The sequence below is a fragment of the Anguilla anguilla genome, chromosome 11 (assembly GCF_013347855.1).
Source record: "Anguilla anguilla isolate fAngAng1 chromosome 11, fAngAng1.pri, whole genome shotgun sequence".
Lineage (NCBI taxonomy): Eukaryota > Metazoa > Chordata > Actinopteri > Anguilliformes > Anguillidae > Anguilla > Anguilla anguilla.
This window is the reverse complement of record NC_049211.1, coordinates 21,944,789-21,960,496: the sequence shown is the minus strand read 5'-3', so window position 1 is coordinate 21,960,496 and position 15,708 is coordinate 21,944,789.

The window sequence follows — 15,708 nt, the reverse complement described above, 5'->3', positions numbered from 1 at the left end:
GAGACCTGCTCTACTGTACATCTCCCAGCTTAACTCTGTGTAGGTGGAGACAGTGCCTCCTCCATTCTGGCTGGATGAATCTACTCCAGAACCAAGTAGCCAACTGTGATTGCATTGTAAATTCAACAGAGTGGCCTTTATCCTTCTGTCCGCCCATCAGGGCCTGATCCGTACTCTAAAGCTCCCGACCTCTGAGTTCTGAAATGTAGTGTAATTCTAGCATCATTTAAGGGAGCTTTCGCTGTAAGGCTGTTTCAGAAAAGTGGTGTGAAATCAATGAAAGCAAGGAGAACACCCATCTTGTGTTCTTCTCATTTTCCTTTCATGTTTTGTATTTCAAGAAATTTGTATTGCAGCATTGTAGGGCAATAAGCCAGCAAACTTGGACGGCCTTATGATCCTGCTTTTACTGTGATCTTCAGCTGTGCAGATTTCTCATGCCAGAATCCAAGGTGGTAAAAACTGGCCCATGCACAAGTGCTTCAGCTCTCCTTCCTGTGATCACACGTGGAGCAGACCATGGTAAAACGGGATCAAACGCCCCAAAGCAAAATGATGACAATTTTTTAAATGCTCACAGGTACTGAATATGCCTTTGAGAACATCAAGCAAATCTTCCCAATGTCCTGTCTACCTTTTTTTGTGTGGGGGGGGGGGGGGGCAGAATTGCAAAAAGAATCCAAGATGCTATTTCCTTGTTCCTCCATATGCACCTTTGTACAGAGATAGGGCAAGAGGCAGCACTGAAACCAAACTCCAGCTCTGGAATTACATGCTCTGTGTGGTGAAAATCATTACTCATTCTCTAAATGACTACCAGAGCTGAAATGTGTGAGGATTGCAGTCCATGAAACTGGATAAAGTAGAAGCTGTTTCCGATAAAGTCAGACATATATTACTTTGAACTGTCGTACTTTAGCCGAGGCTGACGGTGATCCGTCTCCACCATCTCCCACAGGCAGTTCCACTGATATCAGTATCATAACGTGGGTGTGCAGATAGGAGACACTCATTAGCTGACAGGAGGAGTGAATATGCACATTAGGGTCAATGAATTATTTTCAAGAGTTTTGTGTGCTGTTTCAGTAGCCGTTATGTTCCTATAATTTATTTGAACAGGGAGATATTTTTAAAAATAGAGCTAAAATACAGAAAAAATGAAGGACTTGTATTACCCATTAATTGTAAAACTTAATAGCTACAAATAATTAAAATATCTAATCTGCACTAAAAATTATTACTTTTACATACAGACCCCACCTATCATCAATAAGATGTTTAATGCTAAATATAATTTAAAAATTTTTGAACATGATACTGTACCTGGATCAATTTTGTTTTATGATTAGCAGCCAAGGAAAAGTTTTATGTGACACGATCAATAGCTGTATTAATATGACTAATAAAAGGCCATGCACAGTAGCTGTGTGAGTCAGGAAAAAAGCAAGAGTGTGCTGCCATCTGTGGGCGTACGTTAGTAATATAGTGTTAGGGCGGTTTGAAATGTACTGTATATACAGTATGTCCCCAGGATAGTTAAATTATTTCAGCTTGGTATGCGGGTTAAAACTACTTGGACGTATCATCATGCAGCACACTTTCAAGAATGCATCTTACTATACATGTTTAAGTACATTTTCTGAGATAGTGGAATTGTATGTAATTCCACTATCTGTTGTAAGGACGGAGTGTAGCACAGTGGGTAGGGAACTAGACTTGTAACCGAAAGGTCGTAGGTTCGATTCCCGGGTAGGACACTGCCGTTGTACCCTTGAGCAAGGTACTTAACCGAAATTGCTTCAGTATATATCCAGCTGTATAAATGGATACAATGTAAAATGCTATGTAAAAAGTTGTGTAAGTCGCTCTGGATAAGAGCGTCTGCTAAATGCCTGTAATGTAATGTAATGTATGGAGGCCTAACACTAATAAATATTTCTGACAATTTGGAGGCTTCTGTAAATTTAACAACAGGGGGCGCCAAAACACTGTTAACACATTTTATTTTTCTACTGATCAACAATGCAAAGCACATTTTGTCCAAATTAGAATATTTTACTGACTTGATTTTATTTATTTATTCTGTTATTATTTTCACACCGCCTGTCTTCTCACTAGTACTCAGAAGAGCCTATTTGTAAACTTTTATCAGTTTACTAAAAAGTAGATCTTTTTAATATATTATATATAAGTTAATATACGTTATATTAAGTTTTGTGATAAGGGTTTAGGAAAAGTGCTAATAAACACTAAAATGCATTTAGTGTGCAGAAGAAGGGTCTTCACATTTGTAATGAGCCTAAACCGTAACTGAAATATGCAATTATACAGAAGACAGGGAAAGTGTAATCAGGATGATCTTTATTGCACAACTGAAATACATCCATACTGAGCACTTGTACTGAACGTAGCAGAATGTTCTAGATAGGCACCTGCTGTCCTGACTGGGTCCTGAGTGGAGAGACTGTGATCCTGGGCTCACAGGAGCGGGTGAAAATGGAGTCATGACAGAGAGGTGGCAGAGTGGTGGGAGTAGATGAGTTGACAGTGAGGGTCTAGGGGAATCGTCATTGGCTATGAGCTGCGGTCCTTCTTGGGGGTTACCGTGGGGACCGAGTGATACAGATGACAGTGAAGGTGACCCTGACGTCCCGTGGGTTACGTCATCATCATACGCCCTGTAAAAATAGCACATCGCAGCAGCGGCATTGAGCTCCATCTGTTCTGCAGAACCCCTTAGGAGCGCCTTACCACTGCAGAGGAGTAAACAGGAAGCAGTGGGGCCACTCAGATATTTTTCACCTCCTTTGGAAACCGGACTCAGCCCACAGCACCACTCGCACCCCTTGGTGAAGACGTGGGCTTCAGAGGGCCCTGTTTGTTACGGGGGTGGACGTGAAGAGGTGGAATGCAGGACATGGAGGACATGAAAAATCATTTTTATACTTATTGGGGGAAGAAAAAGAAAATATCTCTAGTTATATTGAGTAGCAGATCTACTTGAAGGTGCAGCATGTACGTTTGGAGAAATGAGCAAGAGAGAGCTAGATTGTAGGAAGAAAAAAATGCTCCAACACCTCCTACCCCCTCCCCTCAGCTCTCCCTCCTAAGCCCCTCATTCCAAACACGTGCACATACGCTGCCTAACATCTGAGTACTGCGGAGAGAAGACATTTGTGGCCCATTCTGGCGTAATCAATCAGAAGTCACTATGGCCATTCCCATATAAATCAATGTTTACCTCAAAATGTTTTTGGCTGTTTCTGTGCCCTCCATACACCTAAGATTTCAGTTAGAGACTGTCCAATTCTCTCACCAGGCGTTGAGTCTATGAAAGCAAGGTCTTTCTGCAAGCAGGTTTCCCTAGCTGCCTGTCAGTCCTGTTTCCCGTTCACAGCGCCACCAGAGAAGGCATATTATGAAGCCAAGATATTGTTCTACTAAAAAAAAAAAAGAATATTATCTTGGCTTACTTACTTGTCTTACTGCCAAATTCTGAGTAAAAATATAATTTTGAAGCTTTTAAACATAAGATGACTGCATTGGAATATTGCATCATTTGGAAGCTGGCCGGCTTATTTTCACCAGTCACACAAACACCTCAGCTGCTTTTTTTGGTTTCATCTTATTTTACTCAAAAAAATGTCTTGGCAGTCATGGTCTGTATATTTTAATGTCAAATTCTCTGTAAAATATAGTTTTTAAGTTTTTAAACGTAAGATGAGAAGCTGGCACAATTTTTTATTTATTTATTTATTATATTTTGAGCTTTTAATTTACTGATATCTGTCGAGATGTGAAGCAGATTTAACCAAATATGAACGATAGTGTTGTAGAACAAACTTATTAAACTTTTAACATTTAAACCCTATAGGCATGACTTTCAAGCTTTCATGCAAGGTCCTGCTGAAAAAGAGGTGAAGAATATTGTTCATTTATTACACAGCTTTTCCTCTATGCAGAAATACATGATATTCACTGAAGCAATTGTAAGCTCAGCCTGTTACTGAATGATGTACTTGTCTAGCTGACTGAAAGAAATTGTTCAGTATTACAGGCTCAGCCATTTCTGAATACTCTACCATCCTTTCCCATCACCTATTGTGTCTGCAGTGACTGATGACCAATGACTGACTGTGATTGTGTGAGCAAGGCCCCGCCTATTTGTGATGCATCCACTGGATAGCAGCATTGAACATTTTCGTTTTCATGTGCCTCTTCGCATTCTGCCATTTCTTTTTCATTTCCTGGCATGCTTTTCCATTGCATCTCCTGTTCATTTTCTTGCTCTGTCCAAATAATTTTTTTCCAATTTAAACTATCCTCCATGAGGTCTTCCATGCCTTTCAGTTTTTAGGTGTCTTTGTTATGTATTTGCATTGAATGCTTCTTTTGGGGCATGACCATTGTGGTTGCACCATGCTTTTTATAAGGTGTCTTTTTATTAATTACAATCAGCTGTGATTAGTTTTGGTTGACAGTGTAACTGCCTGTTTAACATAAATGCTTCAGTGAACAGTAGCAGTTACACTATTTTTGCTTATTGCAGTTGCAGTTGAATTGCAAACATTCAGGTGACATGTAGTAGCAGTTCATCCTTAGTTAACTAGTGTAATATGCCATGTCACATACCTTAATGGGAAATGATATAGCTAAACCGTTGTCTTTTCTGCATGCATTTAGTGATTTGTTTTTTGGGGGCTTGGGCAGTCTGAAGTCAGCCCTAGAGAACAACAGATGGTTGGAGGTTACACATTTGGAACTGGCTCCCCAAAGCTGGCTGGCATTTCAGCTGTCTATCAATCAAAAGAGTCTGTTTATTGGCTGTGTAGCTCTATTTTAAAAAGCATACACTCTATAGCTGAAGTAAACCTACCAACACAGTGAGCTGTTCTTATCCCTGCAGTATCAGAAGGGTCAACTGCCATGTCCTGACTTGCACAAATTGCACCTTTGAATCTCAAATCCCCAATGACTATTCTTGGTCAAAGGTGACATCAAAGAGCGGAGCATCAAATGGATGAAATGAATGTTGTGACCAGTTTGCCTCTGAAGGCCTGAATTAAAGTTAGCTGAGGCAGAGATGTAAGCAATCTGCAATTAAAGATTAATTCAGCATAAATTGTTGACTGCTTTGGCCCTTACAACTTATTCTGCATTCGTGGCCTCTCTATAACCATATTTAAATGTATATCTGTATAAAAAGTTGGGGGAAGAAACCCACTTGCCATACAAACATATATATTTTTTAAATGACATTGATGGATAGTCCTATTTTCTGGTCCAGGCCCTCGAGCTAATCTACTCAAACTCTGTCAGGCAGCTTGCAGTATCTCTGCTTGTCAACTGACTTATTCAGAATACGACTGCTAGGCTGGGCTTCAACATCCAAGAATAAGTTTTGCCTCTTCTTGTGTCTGTCCTCAAGCTTATGATTGCAGCTTACATCAAAGTCATGACCCTGCTTAGCTTAGCTTGCTGAACAGTCCAGGGCCATGACACCTTCCTTTCTCCAATCCATCATTAGCCTTTCCTTTGACTATAAAACACTTTGCCTGGTATCCTCTGGTTGGCCAGCAATTTCTTCACTTTATGGTCACACCTCCAAGACACCCTGTTTTCCTTACTTGTCACTCTACTCAAAAACCTTTTTGTTAGTTTAATAAAACTGCAGGATATAGCAATATGAGGTTTATTTCAATCACTTATTGAAATACACCCCTGTAATCATCTATCATATAAAATAGTATCTTGTCATACTTTCTGCAGTTTCTCTGACAATTCAACAGAGGCAGTATTTGTGCAGTGTTACAATCCCGCTTCAAATAACAGTGAATTTGGCTGAAAAGCTGAGCACAATTATTCATGTATCAATTGTACATCAGTTCCCTTCACAAAAAAAAATTTCCCCATTCATAGATAAGAATAGTAGTAATGTGAAACTTGAAGGAAGAATCTATAATATAAAAATATACTCTCACGGCTGGTGGAGATGGCAATATTATCCCAAGCTATTAAACCCTGAGGTATGTCTACTCTGGTGGTGCACTCAGCTAAAGGGCTAGTTCTCAGTTCAGTGGTGTGCCCCAAAATCCTGGCTTAAATCCTGATTGTGTGTCTGCTGACTGTGGCCAGGATTACCCCTGGGGAATGCATAAATGGCTTTAACAACACTTAGGAAGAGAGGGATTCTCTTGGCAATACTGGAGTATTCCACACCTTATAACACAGTAGCACTAAACTCCCGTGGTCGATTTCATCTTTGTTTGTCCACTTGTGCAGGCAGTGCATCACATTCAGTCCCGCGGTGCAATGGCTGTGCAACTCTACGAGGAGACTGGAGAGTGAAAAGTAGGTGGTGTGTGCCCAAGAGAACAAGCATGCTACTTACACATTGATAAAGTGCATTGCAGTAATGGAACGGGACCTTCAAATATAACTGGACTGAAGAAACAGTGCACTAAATACAGGTATAATGACATTGTCCCACCAAAATATTAACTTGTGACCCTCTGGTCGAGCTGCAAATGCTCAGAACATTATGCTACTATTTTCAGTGTGATGTGGCAGTACTATGAAATTAGCTATTTTTAGGACATCTCTTTCCAGTTTTAAGCTGCAGTTTTACAAGCAATATCTTGGATATTTTCTCAATACAGTTTCCATTAAGCCAGTTCTCTGTTCCAAAAAAAAAAAGATTTTCTCATTATTTTCCTCTCAAATCTCTTATGGCAAAATTAATCGCTTGACTAGACACGTAGTTTTGAACTACTGAACCTCTCTCAACTATTCTGAGGATATTGTGAAACAACAATTGAAACAGCCTATCTTCATTATAGCCTGTAAACAACAGAGCAATATTCCAAACCCCCCCACACACACACATATAAACACGGACACAAACACACACACACATCCCACTCGCCTTGTTCCCATACCGTCTGTGCTGATTGACTTCGTTCCAAATTGCTCGTGCTTGTATCTGTGCTCAGCTTGCAGAGAAAAATGTAGTGTGTACCATATTGTTCACTGTCAGATAGATGGCTTTGTTTGACTTTTGAGAACAAAGGATGTTTCAAAGACTCTCCTGCCTCACTTTGTTACTGTCAGAGTGCTTGATCATGAAGGCTGTTTCTGCACCAATTACCAGATTGTACTTTCAAAGAGGCTCTCAAGGTGCTTTTTTCTAAGGCACTTCTGAGCTCAGGACCTACTCTGAGATTGAGAACACGCACACATGCATACACATGCTCACACAAACACACACACACACATATATATGTATATATAAAGTTTAAATAATAAACCATTCTTAGCCAGTCAGTGACCAGCAATAATTCTTTCAGATTTATTGTGCTGGCAACAATCCACTTATCGTTAGCGGGCACATGATGCAGTCAAAAGAGCAAGGGGCACAAAACTGGTTGGCTGCTTCTGCTGCTAGGCAACAGGTTGTGCACCATGATTTATTAGCCTGACATTGACTAATTTTGATCTTGGCATCTCTAATATAGAAAGGGCTCATGCATGACACTGTACCCTTTCTAACTGTGAGATTTTTTTCAGCAAGCATACCCAGCCCATGACCCACATACGTGTAAACACACATTCTGTTATCAGGCTTCATGAAATACAGTTTAAATGGGGTAATACATTTTATGTTCAGTTATAGAATCCAAATAAATGTAGTTCTCCATGGGAAATAATTGTCGGTAGATGTTTATTCTCCAGCATTACACCCTTTTGGTTGCAATCACAACTAAATGCCTGAGTTAGATAATGAATGCAGCTGATCCTTATTTATGACACTTACTGGACTGTAGCTACTGGCAATTTATATAACTTTGCTCGATTATATTTCTTTTTTATTTTTCTGACAGCATTTTACAATGAACAACCAAACCTTTTCTACATTCACTGTTAAAAAATAAGTTCCCGAGAGAAGTGCCCAGGGCCTTGTTAATTGATGGAAGTGTTCTAATAGTTAACACTATAGCTACAGTACCAGTCATTCAGTTTATTTGTACTGAATGTTTTTTTTTTTTGTAAGAAAGTAAAAGAATTATAACCATAACCTTAATAAAATAGATCATATAAAATTATCTCCATATACATTATCAGTTAGTGCTAGTGCATTTTAAATTTTCCCTATGAAGATGTTCTTTAATACTATATTTCTTTTGCTAAAACTTTTGAACCCTGAAAAAGGCATAAGCAGTAGAAATGCGCTCTTGTATAATGCATTTACATATCCCTGCTAATTCCACAGCCACAAGAAGGGATAACATCCTGTGCAAAGAAGGACGACTGCGTGCACCAGGAAGGAGAAGAGCACTATATGTCCAAAGCGGATCAGACTGAAAAAGCAACTGGAATCAGATATACAGTAAGTACACAAACAATCTTAATTAACATAGATAAAAGTGCTTAAAGTTGAGTTCCAGGGTTTCTACGGTATGAAAATGAGTGGTTGGAGAGTTAGGTGGTCAGGAACTGTCTGAACAGGTAGGTTTTCAGCTGTGGGTCCATGGTGGAGAACAGTCAGGACTTAGTGTCAATGCCTCAGAAGGATGCAACAAAGGGCTGTGTATTACAATCAGCACAACACAGCAGTAACCCAAACACAAGTGTCATTGCTAGTGTCAGACTGCCGTCGTCGTCATTTTCATGATGTGAAAGATATAAATATACAAAATATCTTTATGTTGTATATAAAAATATACGATAAAAATACGACTTGTCATAATGGATGGTCATAACATTGATCTGAATTAGACAGTTGCAGTAATGACGAATAAAATTGGCCATATAAATTAATGTGAACCGTAAAGGAGCCCACTCCATCAACATCCGGGTGATTTGTGATGCTATGTGTGAACTTACACATGTATTCGCTAATTATCCCGGATCAAGACATGACTCCTATACTGGCCAATGCTGTCATTTGCTGCTGTCTTCCAGGGGGAACACAATTTTAGCACAATTTTAACCCTATTCTTTGTTCTTCACATTTTGAAATTACACTGACCAGGTTTCCATACTTTCAGCAATTAAAACCCTGCTGATTTCACTTGTTACTCCATAACTGAACAAAACAATTTTAAAGAGAACTAAAAGTCCAATTAAGAAAAAGAATCCTTTTAAAAATCAGAAACGAAAACAAATTTGCACCATATTACACAGTTCATTCTGACAATTGTGATGGAAGTGTGCATAAGTAAGCCTTTTTCATGAGAGGTAGGGGAGAGTCAGTACGAATGTAATGCCTCATAAATGTAACATGGTGAATAACATTTCATACACTGCTGCTACAGTGGCCAATTCAGGTTTGTAAATGCGCAATTCAGTCCTCTAAGGTGTGCTAACAAAAACTGAGAAATTCGACAACTTTCGCGGGAAATATTTATTTTTTTAAAAACTGTTTTTGAACGAGGTGTAAGTAAAAATCTGTTCTGAGAATAATTACATATAAGGCATTATTTTTAAGTTTTAGGTAATGATGCGTGGCTAAAGTCATGACATTGGGGTACCTTGATACCTTAGTGTCTTACATAGTTAATATTCAGCATTATACAAAGGCAAATTTTAACTGTCTGTCTATCTATCTAGTGTATAGCTGTCTAATAAAATCATGAAGGAAGGATTTCCGTGGTAGTAGTCTGTCGTCTGTGAGACCTGGCTTTGACACTTTTATGAATACGCTAAAAAATACGCTAAATCAAGGCAGCGCTGACTTCCCCAGACAACTGGGAGGATGATGATGTTTAAGAACGTCCCTTGGCCCTACCCCTCATGCTTTATGGCCAGATCAATACTCAGATAAATGAAGTCATAAACCGCAGTGACAAATGGCCATATTTTTACACCGGGATTTTTCAGGCCTGGGACAATTGCAGAGAAATGCCATTTCATACCGTTATCTGTCTTCGGAACAACTGCACAGCAGGTAATGATGCTACCGTTTGACAAATTCAACACAGAGCTGCAGACCATCCAACCAACGTAATATCAACTGCCACTACAGACGTGTGTGTGTGTGTTTGCTTGAAAAATATTATGATGGTGATTACTGATTACCTTTCCCCAGGGTCACATTTATATGATCATTGTTTTATATCAATTTTCCCAGTAAATAAATACAACATGACCCTATGTGGTGAAATAAATAAGATTTCTCGCAGTATCATTTATTAGAGAACAGTTGAAGCTAAGTGATTTCTGAACTGAATTTGAAAACGACCTTGGTATAGCATAAATTATGAAAAAAGATACGTGGCTGTGCATCTCAAAACAATTAATTCTTTTTTTTAATAATATTAATGTAAATACAAGACAATTAATTATTTGAATTTGAAGTTGAAGACTTTGTAGGTGACCTTTGGTACAGTATAAGACATTTATAGCAATATCACATGCAAGCTATACAAGGATGGGGAGATAGCGAACAGGGAAGATAGGTGAGGGTCGCATTCATGGACCCGGGGGTAGTGATAGCAGATTCGTGGAGGGGTGTTTCGCTGACTATCATGAATGCAACATGTGGATTTTTTCCCCCTTCCGTTGCCCCCACCCCAAGACAGTTAGCGCCCCCCTTCGGCTGTACTGCCTACGCCTAAAACCGGCCCTGAGACTATATATCTGAACTCTCTTTCACACTGTAAAGTGAAACAATACTTTCTTTACTTTAATACAAATTAAGAGGGCCATTTTTTTTCTCTGTTTTAGGTCAGCAGCAAAAGCAGCAGTCAGTGAGAAAACTCATTAGGAGCCATTGGTGCCATGCCCCTTGATACATATGGCATTTACTTTCCAGAACACTAAGCACAATTTCATCATGCTGTCATGGCTCAGAGAATTTATAACCAAAATTTCACGCAGTGTGTGTTTGAATAAACCACTCCAGGCTATTTAAAAAGCTTGGTATGACAGGCTCACATAACCATGTCCTCCTTTGCCTACATATCACAACAGTTGGCAAACCAATCCATGAGATGTGCTTGCAATGTAAATATAAGCCTGTTTATACTTAATAAAGAGTTTATAGTTCAACCAGGACTTAATTAATAGTGGGTTAGGACCAACAGTTAAGGGTAGGCTCAGGTGGCTGAGAATAATTAACCAATGCATGCCTTGTTCATTTTTCTCTGGTAGACAGGCACGCAGTCTGAACGCATTTCAACATTTCTGTGAGCGATTGCTTCTCTAGTGACATTAGTCATAAGAAGCTTCCTTCCTGTCCTTAAGTCCACAGCCTGTGGCAGACAAAGAGACAAACTTATGAGACAACACAGCACAACACTGCTTTCTGTGATCGTTATGTGAATGCTGTAGAGCCTGGAGATACTGGAGTCCAAAGAGAGGGAGGAGGCTAGCATTACTATAACAGTGTTAAGCCATTGTTTCCAGAATGGAACTATGCAGCTCCATGTTTACATTACAGCAGCTGTCATTCCTGGGAATGACAATCAAGTCAGGGTGACTAATTCTGCTTGTGACCTGTAAATATAAACTGTTGGGGAATCGAGGATTAAGTAAAAATATGTTTATTTTTTTCCAGCAGTTCCAACCGGCAATGCCCTTGCACTCTGAATACTGAACAAAAGTGGTTATTTAATCACAGAAAATATATTTTATGTGATTAAATATAATAATTATTATTATTAAATAACTTAATTGGCCTGCATGGAGCCCTGATCTCAACCCCATTCAACAACTTTTGGCCTCAACTGGAAAGCGTACTTCAAGCCAGGCATTATTGCCCAATCAATGCCACCTTCACTTATGCTCTTCTGGTTTAATGGAAGAAAATACCTGCAGCATTGCTTCAACATCTAGTATAAAGCTTTCCCAGAAGAGTGGAGGTTGTTATAGCAGCAAAGGGTGAACCAGCTCCATATTAATGCTCATAATTTTGGGTGAGATTTTGGATGTTAGATGTCCATGTACAGGTACTTTTGGCCATGTTGTGTGTGTGTGCGCGTGTGTGTGCATGCGTGCGTGCATACGCGTGCTTATGTATGTAATTATGTGTGAATGTAAACATGAGTGTGTATGTACATATGGAATTTTGCGTGAATATGCGTGCGTGTGTGTGTGTGTGTGTGTGTGTGTGTGTGTGTGTGGATTGCATGTGAATGGGCAAGGCCACATGCTATTATTTCTGTGATCATAAATTATTGTATCAAAATACTAGTTCCAAAATAGTGAAAATTTAATTTAGCAGACTTAAGGCACCAAATGTCCCAGGAAATATTCTGAACCATAACCGACTCTAGCCCTCCTTTCTCATTATCGCCTATCATTGTTCTTATTTAGTTTTTGTCCTCTGTTTTTGGCCAGTTGATTAAAATCAATCAGTCGCATTTGACTTCTGGTATTCCTGTATATTTACTGGACATTTGCCTCTTCACCTCAAGGCAAGCTGGCTGTATGACTTACTATTTCAAAGGTTAGTATTTGCACATGTTTAGCACCAAAAACCAAACCCTAGGTCAAAGTCATTATGTAATGCAAGAGAGGGTAAATTCACACATTTACCATAACACATGTATTTTGTTCACTATGAGTTTTTGTAGTGGGAAAATGTACAGGAACACAAAAACCGGTAGCTCTTGTGGTTCATAAGATAAAAATGACATTTTGCTAAAAATACAGATCACACGTGTCATTATGCAAATTCGATAATGAAATGAAATCTAGAATGAGAGACACTCATTGTCCACTCACTCATCTCCTTGTCCATCCATAATATTGTAACAAGTTTGAAATCTTGTGACGCTAGATTCCTAGTACTGTTAATCAGCGGAAGCAGACAGAAACAGGAGGAAATAAAGTAAATGGATGGAAATAAAGTAAAAATAAACTTGCGGGACTGACAATTCTAACTTAAAAAAAAAAGAAAAAAACGCTTCTCCAGTGTTAATGTTCTGTTTTAACTCTTGCTCTGCACTTCAGCCTCACAGACTGACTGCATGAGAGAGACTCCCCTTTACTTTAGTGGCCAAGGTTTTTATACCTGAATGTACAGTATCATTTTATGTTGTTCACAATTACGTCTGCACTAGACTGTTAAAAAGGGTTATTTTCTCATTCTTATTTTAACACCCAAATTCATTCAGGAATAACATTTACAATACAATGCAGATCATTTACCATCCTGGCTCTTTAGAAAATGTGATAAAAACCATTAACAGTACATGTTGTTTTGAACACCTAGCATGATGTTATTATGATATAAAATGCATTTAATTCTGCAAAAGTATATATTTTCAGGGTGATGACATTGAACTCCTAACAGTGTATTCGAGAGTGCCCCCAAGTGCATCTTTCCTTCCACAGTATGTATTGTAGCACAGTAAACAGAAATCTCTCACAATATAAAGGCTAAGCAAGCAAATACTACTATTTTACCATTCAGATGGAAATAAGTATCAAATTATTGCCTTGTGATAAATCTAATCTCAATCAGTGTAATGTTTGGTATGGTTAAAACATTTTTTGAAGAGTCCATTACATGATGCTGAAATACATAAAATCAACATCTGAGCAGGTGTATAAGGTGCCGTTCATGCACTACAAAACTGTATCTTAGCAGGTAGACAGACAATAGGATCTGGTCTTACGTCTGTACAATATTTTTTAAAACATAAAAGACATTAAATATGATAGTATCACAAGTAGGGTTGACATCAGGCAGTAGAATATTCCCCCATTCCCCAATCATTCATTAGTGCCTCCCCTGTTTGACTAACCATCTGCAATCTGCCTGTGTCAGTGCAGCAGTGCTATCTGTGTAGTCCTCACAGTGACTGCAGTAGGTCAGCTGTTCGGTTGCAGAGATGGGTGCCTGTCTACGCCCTGCTGATTTTAAACATGTAGCAGCAATAGAAGGAGCCTATGGTATCAGTTAAGAATTTGGGGTGAAATTGCTGGAAAAAATAAAATGCAGGGTATGCAGAAAAGTGTAGATACAGAAAGTGAGAAAAACAACTATCTTCTCAACTGTCTCGAACTGCGCAGCGCTGCCACGTTCTCCCACAGAGCCCCATAGAGTACACGGCAGTGACAGCAAAGATGAGTGTGAAACCAGTGCAGGAGGGGGGTGACTCTGTGCTTGAGTCTGAGATTCATTACTATGAATCATATGATCATGACATCATTCTTTCCCTAGCTAGCAGAGAGGGCCCTGTTTCATGTGAAGGTCAACTACAGTTTTGTTAAGAGCGTTTAAGGTATATAATAAGCCATGTAGAATGGGAGAAGACTGTGCAGAGCAGGTTTATTTCCTGTGTGAACACTGACCTTGAGTGGTGTTCATTCATAAAGGCCCAGCTACACTCTAGCAGTGGTTTGAAGGTCCTAGGCCCTATTGTCTGGGAGCTATTGAACTTTGAAAGCGTTAGCCGGCTGCATTTTCTTTTGATCGGCGGCTTAAAGTCACGGTTGGAAATATTCGTGTAAAATCACGCGGGGTGGTAGCGCCCGAAGCATAGGCTCTGCTTCTCGGGGACGCTGTCTGTGAACACTCTAGCGGTGGTTTGATGGTCCTAGGCCCTATTGTCTTGGAGCTATTGAACTTTGAAAGCGTTAGCCGGCTGCATTTTTTTCCGATCGGCGGCTTAAAGTCACCGATGGAAATATTAGTGTAAAATCGCGCGGGGTGGTAGCGCCCGAAGCATAGGCTCTGCTTCTCGGGGCCGCTGTCTGTGAACACTCTAGCAGTGGTTTGATGGTCCTAGGCCCTATTGTCTGGATGCTATTGAACTTTGAAAGCGTTAGCCGGCTGCATTTTTTTCCGATCGGCGGCTTAAAGTCACGGTTGAAAATATTCGTGTAAAATCGCGCGGGGTGGTAGCGCCCGAAGCATATGCTCTGCTTCTCGGGGCCGCTGTCTGTGAACACTCTAGCAGTGGTTTGATGGTCCTAGGCCCTGTTGTCTGGGAGCTATTGAACTTTAAAAGCGTTAGCCGGCTGCATTTTTTTCAGATCGGTGGCATAAAGTCACGGTTGGAAATATTCGTGTAAAATCGCGCGGGGTGGTAGCGCCCGAAGCATAGGCTCTGCTTCTCGGGGCCGCTGTCTCTGAACACTCTAGCAGTGGTTTTATGGTCCTAGGCCCTATTGTCTGGGAGCTATTGAACTTTGAAAGCGTTAGCCAGCTGCGATTTTTTCAGATCGGCGGCTTAAAGTCAGGGTTAGTCACGGGTTAGGAAAATATTCCTGTAAAATCCGCGCGGGTCGTAGGGCCGAAGCATAGGCTCTGCTTCTCGGGGCCGCTGTCTGTGAACACTCTAGCAGTGGTTTGATGGTCCTAGGCCCTATTGTCTGGGAGCTATTGGGGAGCTATTGATCCTTGAAAGCGTTTGCCGGCTGCATTTCTTTCCGATCCGCGGCTTAAAGTCACGGTTAGAAATATTCCTGTAAAATCGTGCGTGGTGGTAGCGCCCGAAGCATAGGCTCTGCTTCTCGGGGGCCGCTGTCTGTGAACACTCTAGCAGTGGTTTGATGGTCCTAGGCCCTATTGTCTGGGAGCTATTGAACTTTGAATGCTTTAGCCGGCTGCATTATTTCCGAGTCGGCGGCTTAAAGTCAGGGTTGGAAATATTCGTGTAAAATCTGCACGTGGGTGGTAGCGCCCGAAGCATAGGCTCTGCTTCTCGGGGCCGCTGTCTGTGAACACTCTAGCAGTGGTTTGATGGTCCTAGGCCC